Here is a 13504-nt window from a genome sequence, read left to right as displayed (position 1 = left end):
CTGAGAAAGTTCAATTGTCATTTCAAAGAGCCAGTCACTTAGGTATTGATTACCTGTGTTTCTCCTCAGTGTTAAAATCTACTCTTTATTAAGCACTTACAATGCATTAGGTTCTGTGCTAAACATTTCACACACTTTGTTTCTCCACTAAGTTTGTACAATGACTCTGTATGGTAGGTCTTACATCCCCCAAAGCACAGGTGAAAGAACTGATGTTTTATGATTTGAATTCTTTTTCATGTTTACAGAGGACATAGTTAAATGATGGATCCAGGTATGTCTTATTTCAGAACTTTACCCTTAACTGCTACTTTTAAACCGTTTAGGATGCTTTTGGCTCTAAGACACAGAAAAACCCCAACTCCAGTTGCCTTCAACAGTAAACAAAAAATGCCATAACTAACATAACCAGAAGTCAGAGGGAATGTAACTCCCCTGGGGCCCAGTTCCTCTTCACAGAGATTCTCTTGGCTCTGCCCACCCTCACCTCCTATGTTTTGGCCTCATTCCCAGGCTGATCCCCTGATGGCTTATGAGCCCACGCACCATATCCAAATACAACAAGATCCAGAGCAAGAGAGGGACTGTATATTTTTTTCTCTCTTTTGAGAATAAAATGAGATCTTTCCTGGAAAGCTCCTCCTCCCCTAGGAGAATTTCTCTCATATCTATTTTACCAAGAATAGGTCACATCTATAGTCTTCAGGTACTTCCTGAGAAGAGGAATAGGATTACGATAGATTCATCATCTGGGGTGAAACAGATTCTAATGACTTGGGAGCTTGGACCACTCTATCGCAACTGTTATTAATTGGATTCACAGACAAATTTTAGACCTACCACTAGCAATGTCATGAACTTTGGATATTAGCACTACCCCAAGCTTTAGCTTATTTTCTATCTTAGTTTTCTCACCTTCTTAGCTTTTTTAAAATATTGAAATATGTGTTTTATTATAAATGACACAAATCTTTTTTAGAATGAGGTGGAGTAAAGCCAGTAATGATTAGCTACTTCAACACTTAAATTTAAAAATAGTGCAAACTAACCTGTTTCATTATCTGTAAACTTCTTTAATGGAACAGGGCTAGTACAAATTATATGCATACATATGAAATTGTAATTTCCTTTGGAAGGAGTGAGGTCCTGCTTCACTTGGATTTCAGACTTCTGGTCTCCAAAACTGGGAGAAAATAAGTTTCTGTTGTTTGAAGCTACCCAGTTTATGGCATTTCCCCCCATCATTCCTAGAAAACCAACACTAAGTCCTTCTTCCTGAATGGGTATTTGGGTAACTCATTACAGTGTCCATCAACACTAGGATTGAGAATTTCATATGTATACATATGCAAGGCTGGGTTATGTTTTTAGGAGGAACTCCCTGATAGTGATCATTGCTAAGCCTAGGAGCTGACATCTCTAGAGGTCTCTGAGTATACATAAGATTAAAACCCTACACCTCTGGCTGGAATAGTTTTGCTGGATGAAGAGGGCTCAATCAGTCAATTATTTATTCAAACTCATCTCTTGGGATGCCCGGGTGGCTCAGTCAGTTAAGTGTCTGCCTCCAGCTCAGGTCATGGTCCCATGGTCCTGGGATCGAGTCGGGTTCCCTGATTGGGAGGGAGTCTGCTTCTCCCTCTCCCTCTGCACCACCCCCCATTTGTGCTCTCTCTCTCTCACTCTCTCTCAAATAAATAAAATAAACCTTTAAAAAAAAAAACTACCTCTTATTTTTCTAGACACTGAGCAGGGTAGGAAAGTATGAGTTCAGATTCTCTCCAAAAGAACTTTACGAACAGGATGGGGAGACAACAAGCCCTACGTAAAACAATTGAAGTCACATACACTACATGATTCAGGCAACTGTGGCATGAGCTCTCACTTCTCCCGTTGGCAGTGAAAGGATGTTGGACTGCATATAATGTTTTGTTCTGACAGTGCCTTAAGATTCTATAATCTTACGATGCTTCTAACACTGTGAATCCGTCATTATTTCCTCTTTCCATGTCTCTATATTGAGATTTAAAAAGGTCAAGAAATGGACCTAAAACAGTATGGAAAGTCTAGAAAAACAGACTAGTCTAGAATCAACACAGACTCTGCGAGATTAGGACGTTCAGTTGATGGATTTTGCAGGTGCTTTTGTTAGGGGAAAAGTGAAAATCACAGCAAAAGCAGCTTATGTCAGGTTGGGATTTATTCAAAACAGAAGAGACCTTCCGGGTCAAGTTGTGAGGTCTTCTCCTAAGCCCTTAGTATCTGCAACTAACAAATGAGGCCCCAGGATGGTCAGCTTTAGGCACTGAGAGATCCTGATCTACCAAAGAAAGATTCAAATGTGTTCACTGTGACATACTTAAGAAAGAAAGCACCAGGTGTGCAGTAGGTGATCAGTAAATATTTGTTGATGTAATTGAATAAATTGAGTGAGTGAATCGATAAATGAGTGGATAAATGAATGAATGATTTTCATCAAAGTGTTTCAGGCTGGGTTCCCTGTTAAGCAGACTCAGGAGAAAGAGAAGTAGGGGGGAGAAGGGGATGTGGGTAGAGGAGGAGGAAGAAGAGGAGGAGGAAGGGAAGATGGAACAGAAAGAGAAGGAAGAGGACGAGGAAGAGGAGAATGATCAGACAGAAAGTTGAGCTCTGGTATAGTCTGAAATGAAGACCTCACCTCACCACAGTGGGGCTCTGGAACTGGAGTGTTTTTGCAGTGTTGTTCCAAGCTGGCCCAAGAAGGCCTGGTCTCTACAGCCCCTTTGATCACTTTGATCCACTCTATATACACTTTCTTTTTTTTTTTTTTTTAAGGATTTTATTTATTTACTTAACAGAGAGAGAGAGATCACAAATAGGCAGAGAGGCAGGCAAAGAGAGAGGGGGAAGCAGGCTCCCCGCTGAGCAGAGAGCCTGATGTGGGGCTCGATCCCAGGACTCTGAGATCATGACCTGAAACAAAGGCAGAAGCTTAACCCACTGAGCCAGCCAGTGCCCCTATATCCACTTTCTTATGGGCTGTCCATAGAAGGAAGCCTTAGGCAAAGCAGATCCCCAAAGAGGCAATCCCCAAAGAAGGCTGACAGGAGAGACTGCCTTCTGGTAGCCATAGCAGTAGTTGGAGAAATAAGTCTGCAGCAAATTGAATAGTGATCACCAGAAAGAGATACCCACATCCTAACTCCCACAACCTGTGAATGTGACCTCCTTTGAAAAAAAGAGCCTTTGCAGATGTAATTAAGTTGAAGATCTCATGATGAGATCATCCTGGCTTACCCAAATGGCCCCTAAATCCATGACAAGTGTCCTTATAAGAAACAGAAGAGAAGACAAAGAGACACAGGAAAGAAGGCCAGGAGAAGACAGAGGCTAGAGTTCTCCAACCCAAAGCCAAGAAACACCTGGAGCCACAAGACGTTAGAAGAAACAAGGATTCTACTGTTGAGTCTTTGGAAGGAGTGAGGTCCTGCTTCACTTGGATTTCAGACTTCTGGTCTCCAAAACTGGGAGAAAATAAGTTTCTGTTGTTTGAAGCTACCCAGTTTATGGCATTTCCCCCCATCATTCCTAGAAAACCAACACTAAGTCCTTCTTCCTGAATGGGTATTTGGGTAACTCATCACAGTGTCCACCAACACTAGGATTGAGAAAAATGGCATTTCTGGTTAAAATCTATGGAAACGCAGAAATCCTTTGGAATATTCCAATTCAATTAAGGGTTTTTGGGGAGGGCCTGTTCACAAGAAGAGATATAAAACAGACATTGACAATCTTAACAATCATTAAGGTCACATAGATTCAGAGGCTGGTTATCTGCTCTCAGCATAAAATGGCCTAATTAACTAGAAGGACCCTGTAGAATTCCTAAAGAGGGAGGCTTACTTGGCAGTCTCTCAGAGAGACCTACTTTACATTCATTCTTACCTCGAAATGGTATTTTTTGCTATAGTATGTCTTATTTTCAAAGAAATATTTCTTGTTCTAATATGGTAGCTGTGCATTTATAGCCTTTTTATTTAAAAAGCCAAATTATACACATTATGTGTCTGTAATTGCTTATAAACTGTGTATGGTATAATTTAATTATATTTTGAATAAGAGATTTGCATTTTTTGTAAGAGCATTTGGTATTTAGCTACAAAGTTACTAAAAAAAATAAAATTGACATGGAGGGTTTTAAAATATTTACATTTCAACTAAAATAAAGGAAAAAAAAGGTCCCAGATTTTTCTTACACAGAATTAAAATAATCATTACCATTCAGAAATAATGATCCATCAAGAAAATTGCATTTGTGCTATCTGAAAGAAGAGAGGATATATGTCTATGAAATATAAAGCACAGAACTAAAGGTTCATAGAAAAACCTGGAAAATCATCATAGCTTATTTGTGAAAAGGCTCTTGCCCTCATGAAATTTTGATGTGTTCTTTACATAACTGAATTGTTTCCCTTCATTGTTGAGTGTCACAAGGCAGAGAGGTCTAGAATTACCGTGTTATGAATGTGACTGAATTGATTTCAAAAATATTTCAAAATAAGTAGTTATGAACAGAGGACTGAAATTCTCATTTAACAATCAGTATTATTTTAAATGACTGCAAGATTTTTTTTCACATCTAGGCAGTACTAATTGGTCACACTGAACACAAAGAAATGTTATATTTGGAAATGTTAAAAACATCAGTTAAAATATCTTGAAACTTGGGCTTCAGTATAATTTCCTTGATGCTTTTAAGTCCAAGAAGCTCTCTAAAGAAGAAGAAAGTGAATAGAGCAGGAGGGAACAAATAAAGAGAAAGGTGGAAGAGGTGTGGGTAAGGAAGACTTGGGAGTGGGATGAAAGGAATTAAATTAAAAAGCACCGAAACAAACGGGACAAGCATTCAAAGAAGAGATTTCCAGTCTTAAACTCTTCTAGATAATAGAAAATCAGAGAACACTACCTAACTCACTTTGGAAAGCAAGTATTGCCATAATACCAAAGGGCAGATATGGGCACTCTAAGGATAAACATTTACAGGGCAATTTTTCTCATGAACATGGATGTACAAATCACAAATAAAACGTTGGGAGCCTGAATTTAGCAATGTATAAAAAAGGTAATAAACCATGATGCGATTAAGTTTATTTCAGGAAAGCAGAATTAGTTCAATATTAGAAAATCTTTTATCATTGCCATATTAACAAAATGAAGGAGAAAAAGCACAAGAATGTTTTGACCAATGTAGAAAAAATGTTTGACATACAGCAAAAAGAATTCATGATTTTAAGCAATGCTTAGCCAACCAGGAATGGGAAGGAACTTTCATTCTGATAAAAAGCAGCTACCAATTACATAGAATAAACATTAAATGTGAAATATTTCCTCTCCTCTCTGAAGTCCCTCTTTTTAAAGTCATGAATGAGACAAGGATGCCCACTGTTATTACTACTTCCAGTTCAATATTGTATTGGAGGTATAATGGGAAAAGGAAAGGAGAATAAGAAGTAAAATTGCCAATATTTTCAGGGAATATGTTTGTTTACATAGAAAATCTAAAAGAACACACAAATTATTACAAATCTAGATTGCCCAGGCAACACATTTCTAGAATCCACAAACAGAAAATATAATTCTAAAAATATTCATCATCTAAATATTGTATTAAAAATACCTATGAATCGATATTAAAGGAAGATAATAAATGAAAATATCAAATGAGACTTAAGTAAAAAGAAGAGAAATAATAATAGGAAGAGAGAACCAGTATTATAATGGTATAAATATTCTCCAAATTGATCTAAAAATCAATGTAATTCCAACTAAAACCCCAAAAGAGCTTGGCAAGCTGATTCTAAAATCAGGTGTGGAATAGCAAAGGTCAAGAAATACCAAGACACACAGACACACACACACAAAAAAAAAAGAAAGAAAAGAAATACCAAGACACTCTAGAAGGATAACAAAATGAGGAAATCTGCTCTACCCTGATATTAAAACAATATAAAGCTATAGTAATTATGCCACTATGGGATTGGTATAGGGGTAAATAGAATGTAGAGTCTAGAAGTTGACCCACACATATGTGGAAACTTGCTCTAGCACAGCACACCACTCAGAAAAGGAGAGTTTGTCAATTAATGGTACTAGAAAACTATATGGGAAAAAAATGAAATTGGAATCTATACCTTACACCATACCCCAAATTTCAGTTTCAGTTTGCACTAAAGATTCAAATGTGAAAAGTAAAATTTTTTGTTTTTTAGAAAAAATTATGGAAGAAATATTTTATGACCCCAGTTTCTTAAACAAGATTCACAAAGTTCTAACAGAGGAAGTTTGATGAATTTTAGTACATTAAAATTAAGAACTCTTGATTATCAAAGAGCCACCATTAATAAGCCAATAGGCACATGAAAAGATGCTCAATATCACTAATCATCAGGTCAATGCAAATCAAAATCACAATGAGGTATCACCTTATACCTATCACCTAAAATAAAAAACACAAGACATAATTAATGTTGGTGAGGATGTGGAAAAAGAGGAACTCTATTAGAATGCAAATTGGTATAGCTACTATGGAAAACAGTATGGAGGTTCCTCAAAAAATTAAAAATAGAGGTACCCTATGATCTGGCAATTCCTCTAGTGAGCATTTATCTGAAGAAAAAGGAAACACTAATTCCAAAACATATATGCATCCCTATGTTCATTGCAACCTTATTTACAACAGCTAAGATATGGAAACAACCCAAGTATCCATGGATACATAAGTGGATAAATAAGATAGACAGATAGATAGATATAGATATAGATGATATACAGATATATAGATATATATCTGTGTGTGTGTGACAAAGACAAATACTGCATGATTTCATTTATATATGAAATCTAAAAAACAAAACAAAACAAAATTCAGACTCATAGATAGAAGAGATTGGTGGTTGCCAGAGGGGGGTTGTGGGGGTGAAAAGGATTAAGAATTTCCAGTTATAAAATAACTAAGCACTGAGTGTTATACATAACTGATAAATTATTGAATACTACATCTGAAACTAAGTATGTATTATGTTGGCTAACTGAATTTAAATTAAAAAAAGGCCCCAATAACTTGCAACAAAAATAACTAAGTTGTGGGTATTTAATGTACAGCATGGGGAATATAGTCAATAATATTGTATTAATTTACAGATTGTAACGTACTAATTGTGGTGACCATTTATCAAGTATACAAATGTCAAATCACTATATCTGAAACTAATATGACATTGAATGTCAAGCATACCTCAATTAAAAATGAAAAGACAAGTCATAATCTGGAAGAAGATATTTGTAACACACATAATGAACATATGGGCATCCAGAACATATAAAAATGTTAAGAAATCAATATAAAAAGATAAGAACAACCCAAAAGAAAAGTGAGCAGAAAGCATGAGCAGGCATTTTACAGACATGTAATATGACTGCCCCAAAAATGTATGAAAAACATGCTAATCTTAGTAGTAATCAGGAAAACACAAATTAAGATCATAAGAAGTTATCAGTTTTCATCCTCCATATTAGCAAACATTTCGAAGTTGGAAAATATAAATGCTGGTTAGGATATGATGCAAAAAGAACTCTCATATACTATTGGTAAAAATATAAGCTGATATAGCTCTTTTGGAAAAGAGTTTGCCATTATCTCAAAAATAAAGATGGGCATCTCCTCTGATTCCATTCCCTGTATGTATACCCAGAAGAAATACATTCCTATGTTCATCAAGAACATTGATATTTGTATTATTCAAGAATTGGAAACAACTCAAATGTCCTTCAACAAAAGAATGGATTAAAAAAAAAAGAATGGATACAAAATGGCAGTATGTTCATCCTTTAGACTCTCATGGAACAATATAAATGAACTATGACTGCTCAGATCAAGAGCTGAGTCTTATAAACATGATACTGAGATGAAGTTGAGATGTAGAGCAAGTTGCAGAAATAAAAAGTACATTATATGAAGCCCAGAACATGCACAACTAAACCACGTATCTTTTAGCATTGCAACTCTATGTGGTAAAGCAATAAAGTTAAACCAAGAGAATCATAAGCATAATTTCAGGATAATGATTATCTTTGGAGTGGAGGGCAGGACCAGGGAGAGGCAAATAATGGGCAAATGTGGGTACATGGGAGTTCATTTTTTTTTTTTAAAGATTTTTATTTATTTATTTATTTGACAGAGAGAGATCACAAGTAGGCAGAGAGACAGGCAGAGAGAGAGGAAGGGAAGCAGGCTCCCCACTGAGCAGAGAGCCCGATGCGGGACTCGATCCCAGGACCCTGAGATCATGACCCGAGCCAAAGGCAGCGGCTTAACCCACTGAGCCACCCAGGCGCCCCATTTTATTTTTTTTAGATAAAATATACATGTATTTTTAGTTTGTGAAACATTTCAAAGAGAGGAAGCCAACACCACCTCAGCTACACTCCTAGAACTAAAATAAGTCTGATTTTACAAATGGGTCAAGTGAGGCCCTTACTTATGCTTATCAGAGTAATCCGTTTGTGACGTGCTAATGTTAATAATCTGAGGGAAAAGGAAACAAAAACCGCAAGAAAGAGGAAGTTAGAAAGTAAAATGATGGGAAGAGAGAGAATAGGAAAGAAGAAACTTCCAGGTAGGATGGGTTTAGAAATATGTTTTGGTGTTTTAAAAATTTGATCACCACCTCTTTAACCAATCTGCTAAAAAATAATGCACCTAGAGACATCATCAATTCACATTCTGTAATGCAGAAAGAAAATACCTGCTTGGTGTCTTGTCTCTGGAAATCAGATAGAAAACACTGACTACCTGGGAGAGCCCGTAGTCGTCTTCCATTAGCACATATAAAAAAAAAATTAAGACAGTATTTTATTTATCCATTTACCTACTGAAGAATGTCTTGGTTGCTTCTGACTTTGGGAAATTATGAATAAAGTTGCTATAAATGTCCATGTGCAGGTTTCTGTGTGGACGTAAGTTTTCAACTTCTTTGGGTAAATGCCAAGGACTCAACTGCTGGATCATATGGTAAGAGTGTGTTTTGTTTTGTAAGAAACCACTAAACTGTCTTCCACAGTGTCTGTACCATTTTGCCTTCTCACCATCAGTGAAGGAGAGTGTCTGTTTTTCCACATCCTTGTCAGCATTTGGTGTTGTCAGTGTTCCAGGTTTTGGCCATTCTAATAGGGGTTTGGTGGTATTTCATTGTTGTTTTCATTTGCATTTCCCTGATGACATATGATGTGGAGCATCTTTTCATGTGCTTACTTATCACCTGTGCATCTTTTTTGGTGAGAGGTCTATTAGGGTCTTTGAACCACTTTTTAATCAGGCTGTTTGGTTTCTTGTTGAGTTTTAAGAGTTGTTCATATATTTTGTTAACAGTCCTTTGTCAGATATGGCTTTTGCAAATATTTTCTTTGTGGTTTTCTCATTTTCTTGACACTTTCAAATAGCAGAAATTTTTCATTTTAATGAACTCTAGTTTATCAATTATTTATTTATTTCATGAATTGTGCCTTTGTCATGTCTAAAAAGTCATTGCCAGCCTTCTGAATTGGTGAGGACATGGAGATTCTGGGAGGTGGTACAACTTGACAGGACATGGAAACTTCTCCCCACTTTTCACACACCTTACCCGATGCATCTCTTCCATCTGGCTACCCCTGTATCCTTTCATGATAAACCAGTAATCTAGAGGCCCCAGGGAATGGTGGAATGATACGGGGTCTGAGACCAGTCTTGGGCTTTGATCCTGTTTCTGTCTCTTCACAGCCTGAAGCTTTGGGCAGTTCACTAACTCTGTCTCACTTTTCTACATTGTAGGATAATCTGTCTGGCATATAAGAAATAATCAGTAAATGATAGACACTTTAAACAGGCTAACCCAATCTCAAAATAAAAAAAAAAAAAAGTCATTGCCATACCCAAGATTATCTAGGTATTCTCCTATGTTATCTTATAGCATTTTCATAGTTTTGCATTTTAAATTTAAGTTTTTTATTTATTTTGAGTTAATTTTTATGACGGGTATAAGGTCTGTGTCCAGATTTCTTTTTGCATGTGGATGTCCACTTGCCCGAGTACCATTGTTGAAAAGATTATCTTTGCTCTGTTGTATTGTCTCTACTTTTTGTCAAAGATCAGTTGACTATACTTATGTGGGTCTATTTCTAGGCTCTCTATTCTAATCCGTGGATCTATTTGTATATTCTCCCACCAATACAAACTGTCTTGATTACTGTAACTTTATAATAAATCTTGAAGCTGTGTAGCGTCAGTCCTCCAACTTTGTTCTTCTTCAATATTGTGTTGGTTATTCTGGGCCTTTTGCCTTTTCACATAAACTTCAGAATCAATTTGTTGATATCTATAGAGTAACTTTCTGGGATTTTTATTGGAATTGCATTAAATCTACAGATCAAGTTGGGAAGAACTGGCATCTTGACAATATTCTTACCCATGAACATGGAATATCTCTCCATGTTCTTTAGTTCTTTGATTTTATTCATCAGAATTTTGTGATTTCCCTCACATAGAACTTGTACATATTTTGTTAGATTTACATCTAAATTTTCACTTTTGGGGTGCTAATGCAAGTGGTGTTATGTTTACATTTTCAAATTCTACTTGTTCATCGCTGGTATATAGGAAGGTGATTGACTTTTGAATATTTTCCTTTATCCTTCAACCTTGCTATAAATTGCTTATTATTCCAGGAGTATTTTTTCCAAATTTTTTCAGATTTTCTACATTGACAATCATGTCATCTGTGGTGAGAAGAGACATCCTTGCCTGATCTTAGTAGGAAAGCGTCACGTTTCTCACTAATAAGTATGATGCTAGCCAAAGGTTTTTGTAGATATTCGTCATTGAGTTGAGCTACTCCCCTCTACCCATAGTTTATTGAGAGTTTTTACCATGAATAGTATTGGATTTTATCAGATGCTTTTTCTGCATCTATGGATATGACCATGTGGTTTTTCTTTTTCAGTCTGTTGAAGTGATATATTACATTGATTTTTTGAATGATGAACCAATTTAAATACCTGAGCCACTAGCACATTTTAACACTGATTGATTATATTAGTTAGTTGAGACCTTGGACCTGGAAAGGTTGAAAGTTAGGGTCAGGTAAACTAGGGAAGTAGGTATGGCAGGAAAGGAAGAGTGCCCAAGAGGGTGGGTATGAAAACTTCTGGCTAGGGAAGGAATAGGTAGAAAGAGAGAACAGAGGTGAAGGGGACTAGAAATCAGGCCCTGGGGAAGAAAGGGATGGTTTTGTCCAAGATAGACCTAAGCCTGAAAAAAAGAAGAAAGGGAAAACAGATTATCACTATTTTAATACATACTCCGCTGACTCTGTGGGTACATCTATTATGGATATTGTTATAAAATGGTGATGGAAAACTATAGAAATCTAACATCTACCCAAGGTGGGACTACAAGATTCCTTTATAGGTAGTATGATTTCAGAAGGTTGGAGATGATCTATATCTTGGCTGAAACTCCATAATCTCTATACTAAATGTCTGAAATTCTGTTACTGGATGTCTTCATGAAGATATGTCTCTTTCCCTCTACAAGCAGAATGGCAGGTGTTGCTTTCTGGAATCTCTTTTCCTTTGAAGTTAGAAAGTTTTATGGGCTGAGCTGCTGAATAATAGTCTAGAAACTGAGCCCAACATAAAATTTGAAGGACAAGCCATAATGCCATCAAGCTTAGTGAGAGGAAAGTGGTGGCAATTTTTTAATATGCAGACTTTTTTTTTTTTTGCATTTTGGTGGTGGTTATTGTCAATTATTTATTTTATTTTTTATTTTAATTTTTTATTTTTTAAATTTCTTTTCAGTGTACCAGAATTCATCCTTTATGCACCACACCCAGTGTTCCATGCAATACATGCCCTCCATAATACCCACCACCAGGCCCACCCAACTTCCCACCTCCCTGCCCCTTCAAAACCCTCAGATTGTTTTTCAGAGTCCATAGTCTCTCATGGTTCATCTCCCTCTCCAATTTCCCCCAACTCCCTTCTCCTCTCCATCTCCCCATGTCCTCCATGTTATTTCTTATGCTCCACAAATAAGTGAAACCATATGATAATCGACTCTCTCTGCTTGACTTATTTCACTCAGCATAATCTCTTCCAGTCCCATCCATGTTGATATAAAAGTTGGGTATTCATCCTTTCTGATGAGGCATAATACTCCATAGTGTATATGGAGCACATCTTCCTTATCCATTCGTCCATTGAAGGGCATCTTGGTTCTTTCCACAGTTTGGTGACTGTGGCCATTGCTGCTATGAACATTGGGGTACAGATCGCCCTTCTTTTCACTACATCTGTATCTTTGGGGTAAATACCCAGTAGTTAATATCCTGGAAATAAAAAATTAAAAAAAAAATTTTAAATATGGAACACTTCACAAATTTGTATGTCATCCTTGCGCAGGGGCCATGCTAATCTTCTCTGTATTGTTCCAATTTTAGTGTATGTGCTGCTGAAGCGAACACAGGAAATAAAAACGTTAAACAGAATTTCAGTGAGACTGTTTTGATCAATTAATTGCCAATAAAATATCATGTTGTACTATATAACACATAAATCTTCATGTATCTCAACAAATAGATGCATTTTGTATTACACTTTGTTTCCATGTTTCAAACAACTGACTGAGAGTTTTAAATTAAAACTTTTTTTTAAATCTATTTCAAAACTTACCCCTGGACCAACAATGGCTTGCCATGTTACTGGACTAAGATCCAGTATCTCTCTACTCACATGCTTATATATATGGTTTTCCACCCTTTATACTATAGAGCAAATAGTGAATGCTACTTGACTATCAAGTTACTATTAAATGAAATAGAGGTTGCTTTATATATTCACCCAAAGTGGTATTTTTTAATGTATTGTCACAAAAGTAAACAATGAACTTTAAACACTTCCTGTATATCAAATTAGCTTCTCATTTTTCCAAAAGACACATATATTTGGCACACTTTCAAAAGACATATTATGGCATTTTAAATTCACCTATTTTGTGGTTTAAACTATTTTGTATACATTATTCCATGATTCACCAGGACAGCAAAGAATCTCTCAGGTTGATTTTAGCTGTCAAAGGAGACCATGTGATTCTTTGCATCCACAAAAACAGAATTTTCCAGAGACCAAACAGTCTCCATGGGAGTGTGCTCTTTTTCTTCAGTCCAAGCTCTGGTTTGTGTGTGTGTGTCAGACAGTGAGGACACTGTCAGCTTCTGGCTAAGGCTGAAGGAGGTGAGGAAAGAGAACCTGTAGGGACAGAGAAGATGAAAACTAAGCACCAGATAATGCTTGATATGAGATGAAAAGAATTTCTGAATCTTTCCAAAACCATCTATGGATTATCAATATGCTGGAATACCCTTCAACCAACCAGAGCTTGGATTAAACAAAAAGAACACATAGGTGGTGTTTAATTTCCCATGGAGAC

General features: G+C 36.4%; 1 non-coding gene across 1 annotated transcript; it reads right to left on the bottom strand.

Annotated features, from left to right (window-relative positions):
* Nucleotides 1-12432: 12432 nt before the first annotated feature.
* On the bottom strand, nt 12433-12539 carry LOC116880976. The gene has a single exon (XR_004385312.1). It is a non-coding gene; the product is annotated as a U6 spliceosomal RNA (small nuclear RNA).
* Between the last annotated feature and the right edge of the window lie 965 nt (nt 12540-13504).

This window comes from Lontra canadensis, unplaced genomic scaffold, assembly GCF_010015895.1.
Source record: "Lontra canadensis isolate GAN:19392208 unplaced genomic scaffold, GSC_riverotter_1.0 scaffold69, whole genome shotgun sequence".
Taxonomy (NCBI): Eukaryota; Metazoa; Chordata; class Mammalia; order Carnivora; family Mustelidae; genus Lontra; species Lontra canadensis.
Note: the sequence above shows the minus strand (reverse complement) of the source record. Positions and strands in the feature narration are given on the sequence as shown.